Source organism: Pelophylax lessonae (genome assembly GCF_965119305.1).
Source record: "Pelophylax lessonae genome assembly, chromosome: 1".
Lineage (NCBI taxonomy): Eukaryota > Metazoa > Chordata > Amphibia > Anura > Ranidae > Pelophylax > Pelophylax lessonae.
The window spans coordinates 323,394,245-323,417,894 of NC_138768.1; the positions used below are offsets into that span (position 1 = coordinate 323,394,245).

Below are 23,650 nucleotides of genomic sequence, written 5' to 3' on the forward strand. Positions count from 1 at the left end.
ATTTCAAGGACAGTCATAGCTGGTAAAAAAAATTGTCACACGTGATATTGTGACCCCGCAGTCCAGTAGTCAAATCAAGGACTACACGTTGTCCTTGTTTTTTCTCAGGGATGCCACTTTCGGGTTTGTCGGTGTAAATCTGTAGGTTCCATGCATAGCTTTTTTTTACATCACAGGCTGCCCAGATTTTTATGCCGTATTTGCCTGGCTTACTGGGCATATACTGCCGGAAGGGGCAATTTCCACGGAAAGGGATCAAACAATCATCTACTGTTACCTGAGGCCCAGGGTTAAACATTAGTGGAAGGAGCTGAACCCATTTCTCCCAGACATCCCTTATGGGAGCAAGCTTGGCAGATTTTGCTCTAGTATCTCTGTTGTCAAATCTGAAAACTTTTGATATCATTCGAAAGGTGTGAAGTGACATTGTTGCTGGGAAGATATATCTGCCTCTTGACTTGTCCCAGAGACTATCAGTGGCCTCGTTATAGGATCTGTACACTCCAGCAAGAAGAAGAACACCAATATAAGCATCTAGGCATTCCTCATTTATGTCATTCCACATGTTGCCATATACTTTTTTTCCTTTAAGGTTTGTCATTGCACTTTTTTTAGTGACAATGGCATGAACAGTTCAAAACATGTTTTGATGTCACTAAGGGCCTAATTAATTGTACCGCTATTTGGCTAACGCTGCGATTTTTGCGAACTGGCGAATTTGAACGTATGAAATTGGTATTCAACATACCGCCGGCGGCCAATAACGTATAGTGTTAGATTCATTAAGATGCTACAACGTCAGGGCGCGACTTAAAAACAGGTCAGCTAAAAGCTTGATTAATGTTTTGCCAAATTCTTTTAAGTATCCCAAAAATCCCAAATCACTGTGGAAGGTGTGGGAGATCATTTGGAGATGAATGGCTTTTAAACTGTGTCAAAAACTGACATAGAAAGAGAGATTTCTGCAAAAGTGTAGAAAGTAAAAATAGGTCCTCAATTCCCGAGCTGCAAGAGAGCTCATGTGCACATGCGCAACGCCAACTAGGCTCAAAAAGTTACGTTTTCACAAATTTGAGCATGCGGTATTGTGAATTCGAACGTAAAATCCGCTGTATCGCCCATGTAAAATGGAATGAACTGGCGGATTTGAAAAACATGCACACTGTTCATACTTCTAGCAAGTGATTCCTTAGTAAACACCATCACATTACAACGTTCTAGAAACCTTTCCTGCTCAATCATATTTCACTAGAACAATCTTATATATACTTTTTAGATAGAACCTCAACATTATCTAGGGTATCCCACAAAATTTTTAATCAGGAAAGACGTATGGCCAAGCTTTTGCATTTTGTAACACATTTTACTGCAGGTATATCCCCCTACTTGGCTAATTAGCAAAATATGGTAAACAAACAAATATAGCTCTATCTCTCAATATTGCTAGATATTGACTTTATGTGGCATCTGTTTTATTTAGGTAATGTCTTTATATTAAGAGTTTGGTGATACACATGCCTATGTCAAACAATAGCAAAAGTATTGATGCTAACATTTGGAGGGTTGGAGACCTCCAATTGTTGCCCATACAGAGGGCTCATTCTGGATTCAAACTCACAAACCTAGAGCAGGAAGGCAGACTCCCTAATCATTGTGCTATTTCTCAGTCCTTACAACTCCAAACTTAATAGGCGTTCACATGTAGGCGTTTTGGGCCCTTTTGGGGGCGTTTTTCTGCTCTAGGATCAGCTCTCAAAATGCCCAACAAGACAAATCCTATTCATTTCAATGGCCCCTGTTCACATCTGAGCGTTTTGATGCCATGAGCAAAACGCCCAACGCTCAAAAAAGTACATGAGCTTCTTTTGGGCAGATTACAGGCATTTTCCATTGGTCTCTTGTCAATCTAAAAACGCCTGCACAAAAAACGCCTGCAAAAACGTCCATAAAAACGCCAATAAAAAACACCTGTAATAGCAACACCAAGATTATTAAGGAATTGTTTTTGAGTGATGAGCATGATTATTGGCTTAGCTATATGTTCAATCTTCATTGAAACAACAACCTGAACTCCAAAAGAAATGCCTCTCCCCCCCAAAATAATTTTAAAGCCCAAATTTGGTTTTCAACTTTAAACAAAAAAAATATAAATATATATATATATATATATATATATATATATATATATATATGTGTATATATATATATATATATATATATATATATATATATATATATATATATATATATATATATATGTATACAGTATATATATATATATATATATATATATATATATATATCTCTCTATATATATATATATCTACATATATATATGTATATATCATGTATTTGTATATATATATATATATATATATATATATATATATATATATATATGTATGTATACCTCTATATAAACATTAGAAATAGTGTTTGGTAAACCCTAAAAAACATTTGTAATTTCACATATATACACATACATACATATATATATATATATATTTTTTTTTTTATGTCTCTCTCTCTCTTTCTCTATTTCTATTTCCCTTTTTTTTTTTCAACTGGGCATGCTCGAACACTTAGACGATTTAGTGTGTGTTTGGATAAACCACGCATGCTCCAAAGCTTGGCAAATCCTCCCTCTTACATCCTCCTCGAAATAGCATTTGCACTTATGTTGTTTTGCTTCCAGGAGGACACACACAGTTAAATTTACTCCTGGGCGTTACCATTACTGGGTGTGTGGTTTCCAGGATCTTATAAAAAACACTCAGACATGAGAGAAGATTTGGCCTGGCAACAGGTCCAATATATTGTGCATGGGACATGCTTTATGTTAAAAATTTGGGGGCCTTTGTTATTTTTAGGTAGGATGTGGGATTTGGCTGTGTTGTCTGTTATGTCTAAAGACACATAGCCCAGGCTTGTATTTGTGGGAATGAATACTTGACTCTCTGTAAGTATTTGTTTGTTTTAACATAATTGTGTATTGGTTTATTCAATCTGCACATGTATCTGAATTTTCTTGGATCTTTGTTGATGTATGTGGTGTAAATTTTGTAAGAAGTTAATGTTATAAAATATCTAAAATTTGTGTGGCTTCAGGCTTTGATACTGGGTAAAAAAATGTCATGTGAAATGTTTGAGCTGTGTATTCTGTTTTTAATAAACATTAATGGTGGTGGGCGGGCATGTTTCAAATGTTTTCTCAAAACATTGATTATGTGTATAAATAAAAATGTCTTTTGGTCTCCACAAATGTTTGTTATATTATTATTTGCAATGTTTGTTAGATATGCTGATTGTGTATAGGCAATGTTTACTCGTGTTCGCGAATTCGCTAACGTTTTAAAATGCGTGCTCACATTTACAAAATCAACCGAAAACAACACTATTATTGGGTGCAAACGTTTCCGGATTGTGTACAGTTCCTCTCGCAATTCTGAGCAACATGGCGCCATCACTATACACTCCCGCAGTTGTGGTGTTTATCTGCAAGGTAAGATGTGTGTGTGTGAAAATGTACACATTTGAATGTGCGAGATCTCTGTTAGCTAGTGGGGGTCTGTCGCCTATCTAGCGGCTGTCGAAGTTCTTTAGTGTAGTTTCCCACACGTGCACTTCCTGCCCAGTATACGTCAGTTCTCCTATTCTATAAACTTCCTGTATGTGAACCTGTTCCTATATTTATAGTTACAGAAACCCAAAAGAAATATAATTTAAATTTTACATTTATTTAATAGTAATTAAATATATATGATAAAAAAAATATGATAAAAATATGATAAAATATATATATATATATATATATATATATATATATATATATATATATATATATATATATATATATATATATATATAATTTTTTATAGATATATCTAAAATCATTATTTATATATATATATATATATATATATATATATATAATTTTTTTGTGTGTGTATGTATATATATATATATATATATATATATATATATAAAATCTTTTTTTATATATATTATATAATATATTTATATTATATATGATAATATTTAGGTTTTGTACAAATATAAAACAACAAATAAGTTACATATTGCTAATACAATTAGAATCTGTCTATATAAACACAAATGGATTGCCCCTTTTCATAGATGCAAGATTTGAAATATGATATTCTCTAAATAAATTTGAAACACAATTTTAGGTATAAATACATACATACATACACACTGCAAGCTCTGGTGGTCGACATGTTTGGCTGAGAGTCACCATCATAAGATGGATGTGCAGACAGCAGCTAATTTGTTCACCTGAGATGGAATGAGTGAGCATGAAAATATGGCCTGGTCATGTCTCCAAAGGAATGCATTGGATAAAGAAGCAAAAAAGGCAAGATATGAGTGTGTGTTCACTTGATACTGATGTGATAACCCTGCGAGTTGCCTGCGTGTTCATGGATCACATTCACAGCACAGGCATCTCACACTGGCATATGTGAATCCATGGGGGTGTCCATTGCCTGTTAACAACACCCCCAGATCAGATCGCATTGGGATTTTACAGGATTTTACAGGTCGCACATGAATCGGATGGTACTGCTGTGAACCACTATGCGATCCAATTCTGCTGTGGACTACAAAAAAGGATTCGTTGTGATTTGACTGTGATTGTGTTGATAATTCAGCCACACAAACTGTATGGCTGAATTTGCAACACACACACACATCACATGTGATTTTAGGAGCATCGTGCTCCAAATCACATCTGATGTCTGTCATAGCAAGAGTGTGAGCCGGCAGTAAGAGCTGCTCCAAAGTCGCACACAAGTAGTGGAGTAATTTTTTAAGACGATGCAGCAACTTCAGTCACTCTGCTTAGAAGGGTTACATTGCACACAATGGAGTTTGACCTGTCAGGCGACTAAAGCTGGCCACACAACTTTTGTTGTACACTTTCTGTTCGATTTACCACAAACCAAATAATATGAGGTCAAAGATAAACAACACTTTCACTTGTATCTAATTATGCAGGCCTTTGTACTACATATTTGCATACATGCAAGTTACATTTCTCCAAAATTGTTCAGCAAATTATAATAAAATAGTATTGTGTATGGCCAGCCTAAGTCATCACACAAGTCATCCCAGTGTGAAAAGGGCATCAACACATCATTAGCTTGATCAATAATGTATGTTTGTGTCGAGACTTTGATGTTAGCTCTAACATGTGATCCCAAAAATTACATTGGTACAGATTCCAAGATGGGTAAAGAGTCACTTTAGCATGTACATGATAAAACACCTCAAAAATAAAACCTCTTAAAAAGCACCAACAATAGAGATTGTGCCCTTTCTTGCTTGTCTAGCTTTTGGGAAGTAATAAATAGGCCAAAAGTTGTGCTCAGGGAATGTCAGAGCTCCCCCCTAAACTAACATCTCTAGGCGCCCTGTCACCAATAACCTAAATAAGCGTGTCCATATCTTGGACATGGGCATTCTTCCAGGGAAGGCCCCTAAAGGGTTTACTCATCTCAGTGTCTATGAGACTTTGAGATGTCGTAATTTCTCCTTAAAAAAGTGTGTTCACCTATCATAGGCCCTCACCATTTCAAATACCCCTCCCTTCTGTGAATGAGTATGTATTGTGTTAAGTAACACATAACTAAAGTACTTAGTAGACTTTTGTTTGTGGGGGGTGGGGACAGGATCTGCTTGTCAGATTTGTAATGGGGCTTCAGCCTATGTGAAAATAAAAAACAGCCGCCCCCCCCCAAACACTAGCCATGGTGATGTGTATAAGCCTCCACATGGTGTTATGATACTTTGAGGTGGGTATTGAATGGACAATTGACACAATGCCAACATCATTTTGAGGTAATCACCAGTGTGGGTCAACCTATGTCATGGAGCTAGATTTGGACATAGATGTATATGTATTACCAGAAATGGGATTCTTTGTTCTACAAATTCTAAAAGAGGATCTAGCATGTTTTTGGAAGAATTTACATTTTTGAACATATTTGGACTCAAACATACATTGCTCTTTCCACAGCTCCTCCTCCTCCGGGGTTATGATAACATCATTGAGTATGGTGCTAGCATGTTGAGAGGTTGCTGCCTATTTGTGTCCTAAAATAGTGTGTAAATTGTGATGTTGTTCTTTTTAGAAACAAGTGACGATGAGCTGGAGGCTCAGCCTTCTCAGGCCCACTGTAAGTAATGTGGATGAGCTGGTGTGTTGTGTATTTGGTCTAACTTTGAGGAATTAATTTTTGTTTTGTTCTCTTTTGTGGTTGATGTAGCTTCAGTGAGAGCGGAGCCTGAACAGGCAGGCCCAAGTCACGTGGCCCAGGGGCAGGAGGGCCAGGACCCTAGGGACCATGAGAAAGTGGGTGGGCAGGACCATGCCGAATTGTCCCTCAGTGATGAGGATGAGGACAACAGCTGTCCTCAAATGGGAAGTAAGTACTCTACATGTGTTTGTGTGTTCAATGTGTCCTGGTAATTATAAGGGCTGTAATGTATATTTTTGCCTTTGTGGTTATGTAGCAGCTGACATTGAGGATATTTGTTGTGGAGGACTGGGGAAGAGGGGCCACTGCTTACCAGTCCACTGTAACTACTACCTTCAATGTTTAGGGACTACTTTCTGTGTGCCTTTAGAAAATAGCTGTTGTCCAATGATTGCATTCTTGTCTTTGTAATTCTAGGATCTCCAACACCATCACCCCATGCAGGGTCTCCCCAATTGTCCCCCACTCCAGGGGTGGAGAATAATTCCTCAACAATTTTGTCCGGCTCCCCTGAACCAGACTGTAAGTACAGTGAATGTGATTCTCACATGTATTGTGTGTGCTAGGGTGATGTGTATCTGTGCTAATCTAAGTTGTAGTCAAAGCAAGTGCAGTTTTGCTACATGTGACAGGAAGGTTTATAATGATTTTTACATGGAGGATTGGTAAGGTCAAGGATGGAGAATATACCATGAGGGTCGTTGTAAGGGTGGCCATTTTTGGGTTTGGGGAGCTTCTAAGACTGATCAATATTTGGAAGGTTATATTGCACAACACTGTCAGCGTGGAAACACTGACAGCATGCCAAGATTGCCTCCTGATGCTGTCACTCCAAATCATTGAGACTATCGGAAGGGAGGGGGGCCAGGCTGGCTGACAGCCTAGTGCCTGAACAGGCACAGGGTGCTTGGCTTCATCTCAGGTGCCTCCATAGCAGGCTGCCTGCTGTGGGGTCAATCAACAGGAGGGAGGTGCCTAGAGGGGTGTAGAGGGGCCATTTTAAGAGGAGGATCATGACTGCTCTCGTCCCAAAAAATCAACAGCGGGTAAGTATAACCTGATTTGTTTTGCCCAGCCATCCAAAAAGGAGATGTTCTCAACACTTTGAACAGGCAGGGCTGAGGCAGAAACAACATCTGAGAAACACAATCAGCACAAAAGCATGGAGTACGTATCTTTAAGGCTACAAGCTTCACCCAGAAGCATAAAGCTTGCAGTGTACAAATCAGCCTCCCCACCGTAAACATTCTAAACTCACACTTTCAGGGGAGTGTGGAGGGGGAAGTAGTGGGTGTTAGAGCGTTTTCATGACTGCCTAACCTACATTTAGTGTGAGTCCATTCCTTGATAAACTTTTTATTCTCTCTTAACACAGTTGTGCTGGAGCAAAGGGGATCTGGGGAGGAGAGGGATCAACCCCTGCCACCACTCGCTGTACGTCTTTCAAGGGGTGAGTCTCTACAATATGTCTGTTTCAATCTATAGACAGTAAGAGGGAGAGAGAACTCAATCCAAATTCTGATAGTGAAAGAGAGAGATGTGTGCACATGCATCGTGGGAACCAATTGAACACAACACCTTACATTCTTCAAAATTTTTGGTTGTGTTGACATGAAAAGCCTTTTACTTTGTTTTGGTGGAACTGCTACTAACATTCCAAGCCATCTTGTGTAACCTTTTGAACAATTTGCTGTGGAAGTTTGAGTTCAAGGTTTAGGTTCTATTAAAGCTGGAGAACTTAGGATTTATGTGTTAACACCAACAAAGTGCTTGCTCCACTGTCATCTCTACCATCTTCAGGCTTCAAAAAACATTTGTGTATTAAGCTTTTGAGTGTAACTATGTAGACAACAGCAATTTATCATATTTGCTCCAGAGTGTTGAGAAAAGCCACCCAATATACTCCAAAGCATATTTGTTGAGGCACATTTATTACAATACTTGTTTGCCTCATTTTGCCTCAAGCTAATTATCCTTTCTTTTTCTACCCAGGGCACACCCACCTCACCATGGAGGTGGCCATTAGATACCTACGGTGGTGTAGGGCTCGGCTAGCCCTCTTGGAGCGGAGGTTTGGGGTTGATCCTGACCCTGAAGATACCTTTATTCGGGAGTATGCCCCATTGGACTGATGTTTCGTCCATGTTTGTTTTTTTAAAGTTGCACGTTGCAACCCAAGTTACTTTAATTTTCTTTTTAGAAAAAATATATTTTTAAATACAAACATTTTATATACAACATTTAAAAAAAAAAACTAAATATGTATGTTTTCTTAAAAAATTAGTTTGTGTTTTTTTCCACATCGAATCTCTTGTGTGTTGTATTTGTTTAGTCTATTCTGAGTGGTGTGGTCTGTAATTGTTTGCATGTTGGCTTTGGTTTATGTTCTCCATGAGACCTATATTGAGGCAAAATTTGAAGGGAGACCTTTTTTTTGGGTCATTATGTGAAGATTGAGTTTAGAAAATGGAAATGTAACCATATGTTTGGAGATAGAGAAGCACGTGTGTAGAAAAGCCTACATTAACCAGGGCCCTTACTTGGCCAACAACACTCCCAAAACAAAATCTGTTGTGCCAACAAGAGTCTCTGCTCTGGGGTCAGCTGCATGTAATGTTCTGGTACCTCTGGTACCCTTAGTTCCACATTTCTCTCTTAATATTGCGTCCCATCTTGCTATCCAAATGGAACGCATACACCTTTAAGGGCAATGACGTCATCGCCAGGCGCCGCTATGAGCGGCTATTTCAATCGCCGGCTTTCTCTCACTCATTGCTCGTTCAAACCGCATGTTGCCTTGTCTTGTCCAATGCTGCCGGAGCTTCAAGCTATTCCCCTTGCCTGAACAAGACCGGAACCTCGCTACCGATCCAGTATCTCGCTACCGGATTACTCCATTACTCTTGGACCTTGCTACTACTAACCCATCTAGTGATAAGTACCCCGCAGGGGATTCCTTCCTCAACCTAACTTTCACTATCTACTACTGCATACTAAAGGGACTATTACTATCTAAGCTATTTCTATCATCTGCATAGATTGCTAGCTCTTGGGACTACCATCACCTATCATTGCACTAGGTTACTCTCTCTTGCATACTTCATCTGCTGTCCCCTACCACCTGTTACTATACATGATTGCTAAAACCTATCTGCATACTATCATCACCTACCACTCTCCTGAATACTACTACTAAGTGATCACCATTCTATTGCCTGTCTCTCACCTCTATTCTATCATATAGATTCTATCACTCCAGGAACATCATATTGAGTGTATGTATATTTGCATAACAGGCTGTACACAGTGATGAAGTCCTGAGAGTTGGATATGTTGTTCAACACATTCTCTACAAGACTACTGAGTGTAATAATTCTGCAGCTGCAAATCCATTCACTAACAAAAAACGCATGAGCGTTACAGATTGAACGAGCCAGAAAAAAAATGGATTCAGCAGAAATAGCTACACATGTGATACAACTATCACAAAAGGTAGATTCATTAATTCTTTCTCTTACTGAAGTGAGAAATGAAAATCAGACATTGAGACAGCAGATAGCCCGTGTTTCACAGCCTACTGCTGCTCAACCCCCAGAACCCCTTGTCTTTCTACCAGACAGGTTTGATGGTTCCCGTTCCTCTTTTCTTTTTTTTCGGATGGATTGTGAGCTCCTATTTGTCCTTAAGCCCAGGACCTATCATAATGACTTTATTAAAGTTCATGCTGCCATCAATTTGCTTTCTGGCAATATGAAAACATGGGCATACCAGAAACTGCAAGAAAAAAGTCCGATCCTAGACAATTGGGAGTCATTTACAATTGCGATGCACTCCCAGTGTCTCCCCTCCCAAAAATCTACTCCTAAACCTGCTCCAGGTTCCCGCAGACCCCGGGTACCTAGGGAAAAAAGAAAACCAAATGAATATGGTGATCCTGCCTGGTCATGGTACAAGCCTGCCATAAACAGTCGGCCATGTCACTCTGACACATCTTATTTGAACCCTGATGCTACAGAAATTGATGAGGAGCCTATGGAGATTGGTGCCGTACATACTAGGTTGTCCTTACAAAAAAAAAGATCACAGGAGAATCTGTGGCCTTTGTTTTTATTGTGGAGAAGGGGGACATTTCATTACATCTTGCCCAACCCGACCCTCTAGGCCTAAGGCTCTCCCAATGGAGGCCAGGCGAATCCGAACTGTCTTCCCTGAAAAACAGCCTGGAAATTGCCAAGGCTGTTGCCAGCCCTGTCCCCGTTCTATATCAGAGAAGGACACCCAGAAATTGGCAGATGTTGGAATAGATACTCCTGTTTTGGCAAGCACACTTATAGCTTCCAATGAAAACATTGAGATTCTTGCACCTGACTGCATACGCGCTTCTAATGGCACAGTGGTACGTAGGGTGGATCTGAGGTTATTTGAAGAAGCATTGGATGCTATGACTACTTCGGATGTCCATGCTTCCGGTTTTAGTGAGGGGTTCCTATAGCAGACACCCTAACAACCATTTTTTTCCGATTCTCATATCGGCAACCAGCTTTATCCGATTCTCACATCGGCAACCAGTTTTTTCCGATTCTCACATCGGCAACCAGTCTTATCCGATTCTCATATCGGCAACCAGTCTTATCCGATTTTCACATCGGCAACCAGTCTTATCCGATTCTCACATCGGCAACCAGTCTTATCCGATTCTCACATCGGCAACCAGCTTTATCCGATTCTCACATCGGCAACCAGTCTTATCCGATTCTCACATCGGCAACCAGTTTTTTCCGATTCTCACATCGGCAACCAGTCTTATCCGATTCTCACATCGGCAACCAGCTTTATCCGATTCTCACATCGGCAACCAGTCTTATCCGATTCTCATATCGGCAACCTGTCTTATCCGATTTTCACATCGGCAACCAGTCTTATCCGATTCTCACATCGGCAACCAGTCTTATCCGATTCTCATATCGGCAACCAGTCTTATCCGATTCTCACATCGGCAACCAGTCTTATCCGATTCTCACATCGGCAACCAGCCTTAGAGGCCTTCCGGAGCCGGCCTTACAGGGGGGGTACTGTAATGTTCTGGTACCTCTGGTACCCTTAGTTCCACATTTCTCTCTTAATATTGCGTCCCATCTTGCTATCCAAATGGAACGCATACACCTTTAAGGGCAATGACGTCATCGCCGGGCGCCGCTATGAGCGGCTATTTCAATCGCCGGCTTTCCCTCACTCATTGCTCGTTCAAACCGCATGTTGCCTTGTCTTGTCCAATGCTGCCGGAGCTTCAAGCTATTCCCCTTGCCTGAACAAGACCGGAACCTCGCTACCGATCCAGTATCTCGCTACCGGATTACTCCATTACTCTTGGACCTTGCTACTACTAACACGCAGGGGATTCCTTCCTCAACCTAACTTTCACTATCTACTACTGCATACTAAAGGGACTATTACTATCTAAGCTATTTCTATCATCTGCATAGATTGCTAGCTCTTGGGACTACCATCACCTATCATTGCACTAGGTTACTCTCTCTTGCATACTTTATCTGCTGTCCCCTACCACCTGTTACTATACATGATTGCTAAAACCTATCTGCATACTATCATCACCTACCACTCTCCTGAATACTACTACTAAGTGCTCACCATTCTATTGCCTGTCTCTCACCTCTATTCTATCATATACATTCTATCACTCCAGGAACATCATATTGAGTGTATGTATATTTGCATAACAGGCTGTACACAGTGATGAAGTCCCGAGAGTTGGATATGTTGTTCAACACATTCTCTACAAGACTACTGAGTGTAATAATTCTGCAGCTGCAAATCCATTCACTAACAAAAAACGCATGAGCGTTACACTGCAGCAGTTGTGTCAGTTGTGCCAGTTGGAGTAGTTGCTGCTGCTGTTGCGGCTGTGGCTGCTGTTGTTGCTGTGGCTGCTGCAGCTCCACCCAGGCTACTTGTTGCTGCTGTTGGTGCAAGGGTTGTGCAGATGTGTGGGGACTTGTGCTGAATTGTTTGACGGTGTGGGCCACGGTGCGAGGGTAAGTGAGATGTCTGTGTGGTGACAAATAAGGGGAATGGGATTGGGAGGGATGGTAGTCTTTTGGAAGGGCTATTGTGGAACCAGTTTGCAAAGAGGTTGTGCAGGAGGATTGCTCAATGAGGGGTGTGAGATTTGGAAGGGACTGTGAAGTGCTGGGAGTGGCTACAGGAGGAATTATCCCCTCCCCAGCTGCCTGCCCAGTGGCCAACACTGGCGTTGCCCTCCTACTAACACAACCTGCAGTGGGAGGCGATTTTGCTTTTTGGGAGAGATCTGCCAATAATGGGGCATCTTCAGCTCCAACCAGGCCTTGGCGTGCGTCCAGCACCTGAGTGTCGACACTTTGCCGATCCTGTGGATGCTGGTCTGCTAACCTTAGCAAGCAGTCACGCATATCCTGTTGAACCTGTACCAAAACTGTCAAATGTGTGGCCAACATTGATACAGATTCCTGTCTGAGCCCTTGCAACCGTACTAACTCACTAAATTCATCAGCAGGCCTCCTTGACTCATTTTGGAGCCGATACTCGGCAAGCAGCATCTGGGCCACATCCAGCAGAGATGGACGAGGTAGGATAGGTGACAATCCTGCTGCATCCAATGCTGGCTGAAATCAGAAGGAAAAGACAAAATATTTAGAAAACATCATTACAAAAGAGTTACGATTAGTTAGACAACTTAGAACTTAGTTGGATGTGCTTCTAATAGGCACTTGATCATTGTAATGTTATCCAAGCTAGCAACACTTCTGATAATGGGTACATATTATGTTTTTATTACCAATATTACAATGGCAGAACAGTTTCTACATTAACCAGTTCAAAACTAGCCCTGGTCTAGTAGGTTCATTCTGGTTTTGTAAAGTCTGTTACTACACCAATGACTTTCAACATCTAAGTAAGTTGTCTAAAATCTGGCCAGAACTAGGCTACATGACACCCCCACAAAAAGACACACACGAAGTTTGACATGGAAAATCAAAGACTGGCAGGACTTTAAAAGTCCTGTATGTTTTAGAAACTGTTGGGGCCCCTGAAATTATACAATAATTCCCTGACGTTCAGGATCGAATTCTTGTGGTGCTGGTGCATCGTCAGAATGTCCCTGCACAAATTTCACGCAAACAATGTAAGCCACATCTAGCCAAAAAACAGTACTACCATTTAAATGGAACATTTGCACCTTGTTCCCTTAGATCACATACCCCAGCATTGGATGCAGAATCCTCGCCAGCTCCTGGTCCAACTCCAGCTGCTCCTTCAAGAGGGGCCTGATGTTCTTTGAAAAATAGGCAAGAAAAGGCTTAGGAAATAACCTTATTCAGTAAGGATTTGGGGCAAATTTCAATCCTAGCTTCATGAATTAAGCAAAACATTCAAAAGTGTTTCCCTGGGCTCATAGTACACTTGCTAACACCCTCCCAACACCTTCCTCCGGGCCTTGCTGCACTGGGGGGGGGTTCCCTGCCACAGCTGATGCTCTTCTGTCAAGAGGACATAGCATTATGAGCTATCATTGAAAGGATAAAATAGTCATCTACATTGTTTAGCACAGTACGATATGGGACCTACCAGGAGGAGGGTCAACATTGATGTCACCAGCCGTGAGTCCGTCCGGGTCTCCAAGCTGCATGGGCTGTGGAGGGGCTGAGATCCGTGCTACAGAAGAACAAATTGCAGGTGTTGGGAAAAAAAAAGAAAATTTGAAGGCCAAGTAGAAAAGTCAATTCATGTCACACATAGGATAATAGTTAATATTTTCACAACAACTCACACAATTTACATCTAAGTTAATAACCTACCTTGGTGCAAAGCATCCGTATCTACGTACTCCCTGGCATGGATGGTGTCTGGGCCAAGGAACTTCAAAAAGGCAATTGATAAGGCCAGAGAGAATGTTCAGCATGTGGATCCAGCCGACCTTCTCAGTCATAAAGGCCCTCCACAGCCCATGCAGTTAGCTTCTTCCAAACTGACCCACGGATGTCGTTGACCCTCTTCCGCACATTGTCAGTAGAGCGGCGTGTACCACCCAGTGCATTTACGGCATCCCGGATTTCATCCCACAATCATAACCTCTCAGTGGTAGAGGTAGTCTGGGCCCTGGTCCCTTGTAGGCGATCATATCTTACCATATATGCCTGGACCAGGACCCGACTCTGATCAAAGGAGAAACGAGGACAATGGGGGACTGAGGACAAGCTGCCTCTCATGAAAGTTCCCTCTCCAGGACTACTGGGAGGAGAAGCAGCTTGTCCACTTGGTGTGGTAACACCCCCCAGCTTCCTCCTCCGGGATGGAGACGGTGGACTCCCTTCTGGATACAGCTGGAGCCTCCCTCACACCATGGCCAGACGATCTGCCCCCCCCTGCCCCCCACTGGCCACCCTACCCGCTACCCTACTACTCCTCCTAGTCCCTGTACGAGTGGGTGGGGCCATGGGAGAAAGAGGTGGGCAGGTGATCTGGCTGTCCAGCAGCAGCAAATAGCCTCAACGCCACAATCTGCAATAAAAAAAGAGGAAAAGGAAAGAGAAAAAAACATGAGTTTCACAATGCAAAAAAATACAGTATAATTAGTGAACAGTTACAGAACACACTTACCAAAGCTAGCCATTGATTGCTTTTTAAGCCACATTGGTGGTGGTGTTGGTGGTGGGAATTAATGCCCAAATATAGACTGCAAAGAAAATACAAACATGAGAAATCGCATAAGCAACAACACTGCACGAGGCCCTCAAACCACTTACCAAAGGTCAATAAACTGTGGCTTGCTTGTGGTGGTGTTGGTGGTGGTGGTGGTGGGAATTAATGCCCCAATATAGACTGCAAAGAAAATACAAACATGAGAAATCGCATAAGCAACAACACTGCACGAGGCCCTCAAAACACTTACCAAAGGTCAATAAACTGTGGCTTGCTTGTGGTGGTGTTGTTGGTGGTGGGAATTAATGCCCAAATATAGACTTCAAAGAAAATACAAACATGAGAAATCACATAAGCGACAAAACTGCACGAGGACCTCAAAACACTTACCAAAGGTCAATAAACTGTGGCTTGCTTGTGGTGGTGTTGTTGTTGGTGGTGGTGGGAATTAATGCCCAAATATAGACTGCAAACATTAAACAAACATGAGAAATCACATGAGCTAAATGCCTACACATGAGAGGAAATTACACTTAGCAGGAAAGCAAAAAGGGGGTCTTTGGAAGCTGGGAAGGTAAGGGGGCAGGTTTTCAGGCCAAATATAGACTGCAAACATTAAACAAACATTAGAAAACACATGTAAAAACAACATGCACATGGGGGCAACTGACAATGATTACTGACACTTGAGGGGTTCCCGAGGTATTGTGGGTTGGAGGGGATTCACCATAGACAACTGAAGCACCCCCAAGATAAGTAAAAAGTGCATACTTCAGGAAGCAATAACGGTGAGCAAGACCACACAGACAGACAGATATATATATATATATATATATATATAGAGAGAGAGAGAGAGATACAATTGTCTTACCTAAAGATAATCGAAGTTGTGGCTCACGGGGTCTTGATAGCAGACTTCACTCTGTAACATCCATCAGCCATATTGGCCATGTGCTGATTTTATAGCAGGCTCAAGGGTGTGGCAAATAGCGGCCGTATGTATATATACCTGCGCATGGGCGCCGGCTAATTCCCGCGCTCAAAATGGCAAACCGAAGGCTTTTAGAAAATGCGCTCTTCGCATTTTATTGGTGCCCTGTTTGAGGAGGCCATAGCACAGGAGGCAGCAAAAGGTGGGGAAGCAGCTGCTGGGGAAGCAGCTGCAGCAGCACCTCCAGTCCGTGTGCCCTTACCTCGCCAGCCACACATTTTTGCTTCAAGGCTATATTTGGACAAGCTGCGAGATTCTGATATCAGGAGGAAGTTCCAGCTCGAGCGAGAAGCTATTCTACACCTCTACCAGCTGATAGAGAACAAAATTACATCTGACACACAGCGCGGCCATGCGGTGCCCGGCATGGCCAGGTTGTTGGTGACTTTGTATATGTTAGTGCGTGGCAGTTTCCAAGCCACTTCTGGAAGTATAATGGGCATTAGCCAGGCCACTGTTTCCAGGGTGTTCACGTTGGTCATTGATGCCATTGTGGAGATTGTGCCCCAATTTATCCACTGGCCACAGAATGAAAACGAGTGGAATGAAGTGAAGTTGGGTTTCTACCAGCGGGCACAGATCCCGCAAATCCTAGGGGCAATAGATGGCACCCACATAGCCATGAGGCCACCAAGGAGCCACGAAATGGAGTATCGGAACCGCAAGCAGTACCACTCCCTGAACATCCATTTGGTGTGTGACGCCAGACAGCGCATAATGAGTGCCAACACAGGTCACCCAGGGTCGTGCCATGATTCCAGGATGTTTCAAGACAGTGCTCTCTACCGGAAGTTTGAAAGGGGCGAAATGCCAGAAGGCTGGCTTATTGGTAAAGTCTTATTTTGTGACAACAACATAAACTGTAAGGTTACATAGACATATGAATAAGCTATATCGGTGTACACCTTGATTAAAGCAAAGCCTACATAAAATGTATGTGTTATGAGTTGGCAGGCTGTTTGCACACAGCCAGGTCATCAGCCTACCAGCTCACAACAGAAACATTTCCAAAGTTGTCTTCAAGTCAAATGAAGGTGGTTACCAGGGCCGGACTGGCCTACCGGGATACCGGGAGATTTCCCGGTAGGCCGACTGCCCTGGGGCCGCTTTGAGAGCAGCAGCACTCAGAGGGCCCGCCCGCGCGCAAATTCCAGCTGCCCGCAAGTTCCGGCCGCCCGCCATTCTCGGCCGCCCGCCCACAAGTTCCGGCCGCCTGCCCGCCATAACCATTCTCGACCGCTCGCCCGCAAGTTCCGGCCGCCTGCCCGCCATTCTCGGCCGCTCGCCCGCAAGTTCCGTTCCGCCGCTGTGTGACTGGGGGAGTGGCCTGGCCACCGTTGTCTGCTCGCTGCTAAGGGGAGGCTGGCTGAGTGAGCAGTGTCACTGCAGACCGCCTATCCTCTCGACTCCGCCCAATCGCCCATTGCTTCAGCGAGAGAAGCTGAAGGTGCCGGTGTCGGCAGTACACCGGTGGAAGGAGAAAGTCAGCCGACGCTGTCGCTGACGACCAATAGAGTGAGGGGGAGGAGCTCTGCTCTCTGCTGGGAGACCCGCCGCCACACTTCAGAAGAAGCATCCCTGCAGGGCAGCACGTGTGAAGAGGCACTGAGGCTGAATCGACTGACAAAGTAAGTACAGTAATCAGCAGTGCAATTGATCCCATCCTCCATCACCACTGCCCCCTGCTGATCCCACCACCGACACCCCCACAGATTTTATCCCTGATAGGAAGGGGGGGGCACTCCAGCCCCCCATCACCACTGCCACTAATCTCCCCTCAGTCACCACTATAGCTGCCACTGATCCCACTCCCCTCACCACCATCACTGATCCAACCCCCCCCCCCCCACCACCACCACCACCACCACCCCTGCCACTGATCCCACACCCCCACCACCACCACTGATCCCACCACCACCAGCACTGATCCCATCCCCCTCACCACCCCCCCTGCTGCCCACCCCTGCCGCCACTCATCCCACCCCCCTCATCACTACCACCATCGCTGCCACCGATCCCACCCCCCTCACCACCGCTGCCACCGATCCCACCCCCCTCATCACCACCACCGCTGCCACCGATCCCACCCCCCTCATCACCACCACCGCTGCCACCGATCCCACCCCCCTCACCACCACCACCGCTGCCACTGATCCCACCCCCCTCACCACCACCACCGCTACCACTGATCCCACCCCCCTCATCACCACCACCGCTGCCACCGATCCCTCCCCACCTCACCACCACCGCTGCCACTGATCCCACCCCCTCACCACCACCCTCACCACTGCCACTGATCCCAACCCCCCCTCACCACCACCATCTTCATCACCACTGCTGTCACTGATCCCACCCCCTCACCACATCCACTGCCACTTATCCCACCCCCTTCAGCACTGCCACTGATATCACCCTCCTCACCACTACAACCAGGGCTGCCGTTAGAAATTATGGGGCCTTGTATAGCCTACCAGACCTGTTTTTTATCCTGAAGCTATTCTCCCCTACCCTGCAGCAGCCGGCAGCAGAAAAAAGAGAAGAAGCGTCAGAGCTGCTGTAGGGGCACAAAGGACAGCAGGCGGAAAGTGGTCATCAACAGTTGTTTACTAGAACAGATCTCCTGTGGTTCCCCCCTTCCCTCTGCAGCAACTGAAAACATATGGGAGGGAGAGAAGATGAAGCCAGCAGCGCTGCGAGTAAGGGGGACACATACAGGGGAGTCTGGGCAGTAGGGAAAAGGGGGCATCTGATCATGGACAGGAGGGGGTGATCAGTATAGAGGGGGGCAATTGCAAGAACCAAAGCAGCAGGAGAGGGAGGAGGAAAAGCCAGCTTTCAGCTGCTGCAGGGAGACCCATACAGGAGATCGGTTCCTGTAATTTTCCTCCCGCCACACCAGTCACCCCCCTTTTCCATGATCTGATTCCTCCTACTGCCTGGGCCCTCCTGCTGAACTGATGGGGCCTGGGCCTCATACAGGAGGCCCGTACCCAGCTCACTCCTCTTGGCCCTGCTTCCTAGCTGGGGGGGTTGCCTAGGGTGTCAAAAATCTTTCCACCAGCCCTGGTGGCACCCGTATAGTATATGGCTGCAGCTAGGCCGGGGAAGGCCAGTAGTGACGTAATGGCACTGGGCGGTGTCATTTTTATAGAAGGGCACTGATCTTGGTCAGGGTGGTGAAGCGCGCCTTTCTACACCAGGGGCGGGTAAGACTGGACCCCTCCGCAGCCTCTGACATCTCCTGTGCCATGTCTGCAACCTCTGACATCTCCTGTGCCATGTCTGCAACCTCTGACATCTCCTGTGCCATGTCTGCAACCTCTGACATCTCCTGTAACATGTCTGCAACCTCTGACATCTCCTGTGCCATGTCTGCAACCTCTGACATCTCCTGTGCCATGTCTGCAACCTCTGACATCTCCTGTGCCATGTCTGCAACCTCTGACATCTCCTGTAACATGTCTGCAACCTCTGACATCTCCTGTGCCATGTCTGCAACCTCTGACATCTCCTGTAACATGTCTGCAACCTCTGACATCTCCTGTGCCATGTCTGCAACCTCTGACATCTCCTGTGCCATGTCTGCAACCTCTGACATCTCCTGTGCCATGTCTGCAACCTCTGACATCTCCTGTGCCATGTCTGCAACCTCTGACATCTCCTGTGCCATGTCTGCAACCTCTGACATCTCCTGTGCCATGTCTGCAACCTCTGACATCTCCTGTATCATGTCTGCAACCTCTGACATCTCCTGTATCATGTCTGCACAGCCTATGATCATCTCTTGTCTTTTATCATGTCTGCAGTCTGAGGGGGAGTCTGGAGAGGAGTCAGGTGTGGGAGTGCCACCAGGATGGGGGTCAGGGGAGAAGTAAGATGTATGTGGACTGTGGAGAGAAGACTATAGGATAAACCCAGAGCCAACAAGCTGGAACCAACTGACTGGGCCCTGCACGGTGCACCTGAGAGGAGGTCAGTGACAGCTCCGCCAGACCAGTCTGAGTAGGGGTCAGTGACGTAAGGGGGAAGTGAATACAGTAACCCCCCTTCTTTCTGCATAAGGTAGTCTCTGGTCACATTTCCAGAGTTTCTGGGGTTCCCCTTTACATCAGTCTGCAGGATTCACCATTACAATGCAAGGGGGAACTCTGCGGACCCTCATGTAAAGACAGACTTTGATTATTTTTTATTCTCGTAATATATCACCATCGCAATAAGTGGACTGTTCTTGATAATTGCTCCACTTTTAACTGGAATTTGCTCTTATGTACAGTATGTATGTATGTATCTATCTATATACATATAGATATAAAACCCTATGTGATTTTATATCTGTCTTATCTACATATAATACACGCTTTACATGTGCTTTAAAATGCATGGTTTTCCCTTTTATGATCAAGAAAATAATGACGCTATGCTGTTGGGCCGGTATAATAATGCTATGGGGCTGGTATGAAATTATTTCCAGGGCTGGTTTTTATTACCAGTCCGGCCCTGGTGGTTACCCAATGTGTAAATGCTGTCCTAACGCCACACAAGCAAAACATAAAAGTGATTCCAATGGTATTGCCATATCCCGAAAGTCCTTTGCATAAGTGAGTCAATATTGGTTTCCTCAATATAGTGTAAGATATCTTCCAGAAGTAATGCCTATGCTAATCTAATAGTAAAAAAATAGGGTGAAAGGTGGAACTTTCAATAGAAAGACACCACTTTTGGTCTCCTTTTTTCCAGTTAGATTAGGGATTTAGGCAATTAGACATATTTCAGATGATTCAGATGAGTTTTTGCACACAGATGAGCAGGTTGTTTTGAAAAATGCATCATTGTCTCCCATTTTGATGAGTCATCTAAAGTCACATGATATGAAGAACTAATGTATATTTTTTTTTCTTTTCAGGGGATGCTGGTTACCCGCAGCTGACGTGGCTGATGGCTCCAATCAGGTACCCCCAGGGCCGAGCACAACATAACTACAACAGGGCCTTGTGGAAAAGCCGGAGCATCATTGAGTTGACCATAGGTCTTCTCAAATCCCAGTTTCAGTGCTTGGCCCGGCCTGGGGGGGAACTCCTGTACTCTCCTCCAAAGGCTTCCAGGATCATCCTGGCGTGCTGCGTGTTGCACAACATGTGCGTTGCCCGGGATGAATCCTGGGAGCTGACAGAGGAGAGGGAGCCAGAGGTCCGTCAGCTGGCGGCCCCCAGGCGGCGGAGCACCGCTGCAGGGATGGCCACCCGGAATACCCTGGTCAATAGCCACTTTACATGTAAGTACTGTAACCGCTCGAGATACGGCATGTGTATTAACTTGCTACTTTGCAGAGTTGACACTCACAGGGAGACAGATGGTAATTATCATCTGCCAATGACACTTGCCATTCTAGATAAAGTGTAGTCAACATTCCTAAACTGTGTTACTTGAGCAAGAACACGCACCTCAAACAAGAAACATGTTGGTATTGTAAATAGTGGAGAGGGATGAGAAGAGCTGGCAGGTGTTTAGTTGTGTCTATGCCACCTGTGTAGTTATTGACAAAATGAAAGGCTGTACAGCAACCTGGCCATGCCTGTCCTCTATGAGCTGGTAGAGGTGCAGAATTGCTTCTTGACTCTGCATGAACTTGCTCAAGATATCTGAATCCCGTATCTTTGCCTAATGTAGCCATGGAGCAAAGATCGTGGCCTGTCGCTGTAAAGGCACAGGGACTGGAGGCTGTCAATATTACCTTGCTGCATCCCTCCTTATGCTGTAATTCCATGAAAAATAAATACTTTTGAACGGAAAATGTCTTTATTTTTTTGTTGGTGGCTACAGTCTTAAGCTGCCAATGCCATAGCTTTGCACTTTGCATGCTGCTTGTACTGGTGATGTGAGGGGTTGGAATGTAGGGTAGGGATGGGACAGTGTTGTGTTGAGGTATGAGGCAAAGTGTAGTGTTGGACTATGAGGGTCTGTGTTGTTCAAATATGGAGAGAGTCCAATACCAGACACATATGTTTGTTGTTCCTGAAATTCAAAAACCATGGTAAATGTGTAAACAATTGCAGCTCCAGAAAAATAGGACCACACTCATACAGTTAAAATTGTGTTTGTTCCATTAGTGCTTTGTATATTTATGTAGACCCTCCCCCCCCCAAAATAAATAAATAAATAAAACAAAAAAACAAAGAAAAATAATAGTGAAAAGAGATCCAAGTGTAGTGATTGTTAGGATTTGAAACCATGACGTTGCATGACATTGTTAACTGTAGTTAAGTTGCAGAATAGAGCTGTTTGGTGAAAAGAAAGGAGTGTGTTAAGGCTGAAATGCACATATAGCTAAAGTACTAAACATTGTAGGGAATCTAGGAAGAAGACCATAGAAAAAGTGTGAGTTTTTAATGTGGACCTGCAAGCGTGAGTTCGAATCTACACACAGATGAGATTATGAAATCGCTGAACATAATGTAAGTTTGAAGCGCTTCACAGTGTACGTACGTGATGTACATTTTGTAGCAATATAAATGATCCAATCCTTTAGAGTTTTTAAACAAACAAAAATAATACACAAGAAGTTAGGTGGAGATGGTCAGCCTCAAACCTACGGCAGAGGAAGATGCATTACTCAGAGGATATATGCACAAACCCACTAGACCGCTATGTGAGACTACTCTGTGCACATAGACATAAGTATGAGAATTTGAGAAGCCGCGATCGCCATTCAGCGTAGCTTAACGCCGCTGAAGACGGAATTAATTGTTGCTGTCCAATTCGCCACTGCGGGAGTTAATTGATTGGAATGCGGCGAGAAATAAACAAGCCAAAGCAGTCTTAAGCTGGAGGTTTAATAAATTTGGCCAACCCTCTCGTCACAGCAAACCTTGTGATCCCAGGGGTCATTTTGATTACATCTGCAGCAGCTGCCCTGCCATGTAAGTCAGGAGGTTCTGAACTCCAACAGATGTTACCACTTTTGGATTTGAATGCTTCAGCAGGAACAGCAGCAGGTTCAGCACTGGTGGCCTCCTCATCAGACTCATCAGATGTGTCTGTGTATTCTGGTTGATACTCTACTTCATCTTCTGCCTCAGAAACCTGCTCATCCATATCGCTATGTTTCTCTGTGTCCTCTGCCTCATTTTCATCCAAGATATAATCCAGTATTTGGCTTCCTGTAAATCTTCTAACTCTTGCATGCTGCATATTGGAGATGATTACTCTGCAAGTCAGCAACTCTGAAAGGTATTGGTCCTATGTTTCTTTACTTTATTTAGAGAAGCAGACAAGCAGGCAAAGAGATAGGCCCCTCCCTAACTACAGCTCACAGGGTTGAGAGGTGATTGGCTGTCAGTGTTACAAAGCAGAGAGAGTGTTTATGATTTCAGTTTTGGCACTTATTACTGGGTCAGAATTGACCCTAACACCATAAACTTCTTAATTTTCACCACAGTATTTTATAATTTAGTGAAAAGGATTCTTTTTCTATTACATTGTTTAAATAGAGGTTCCTGACAAAGTAAAAAAATCTTGGTGCAATAAACAAATTTATGTGATACTTATAGACATTCAAAACCTGAAAACGGGTCGGTTCTGACCCTAACACAAGAGGAGGGTTAAATCTGCTGCTTCAGACAGATAGTGTATAAAAAATTACAAACATAATTATAAGTAAGGGGTGCTCAACCCGTGGCCCGTG

General features: G+C 43.9%; 1 pseudogene across 1 annotated transcript; it reads right to left on the reverse strand.

The window, feature by feature from the left end:
- Positions 1 to 3: 3 nt before the first annotated feature.
- LOC309544374 (piggyBac transposable element-derived protein 4-like) lies at positions 4 to 23,305 on the reverse strand (annotated as a pseudogene). The gene is made up of 2 exons: positions 22,817 to 23,305; positions 4 to 655 (listed from the first exon to the last, which is right to left on the reverse strand). The product of its transcript is annotated as a piggyBac transposable element-derived protein 4-like (transcript).
- Positions 23,306 to 23,650: the final 345 nt, after the last annotated feature.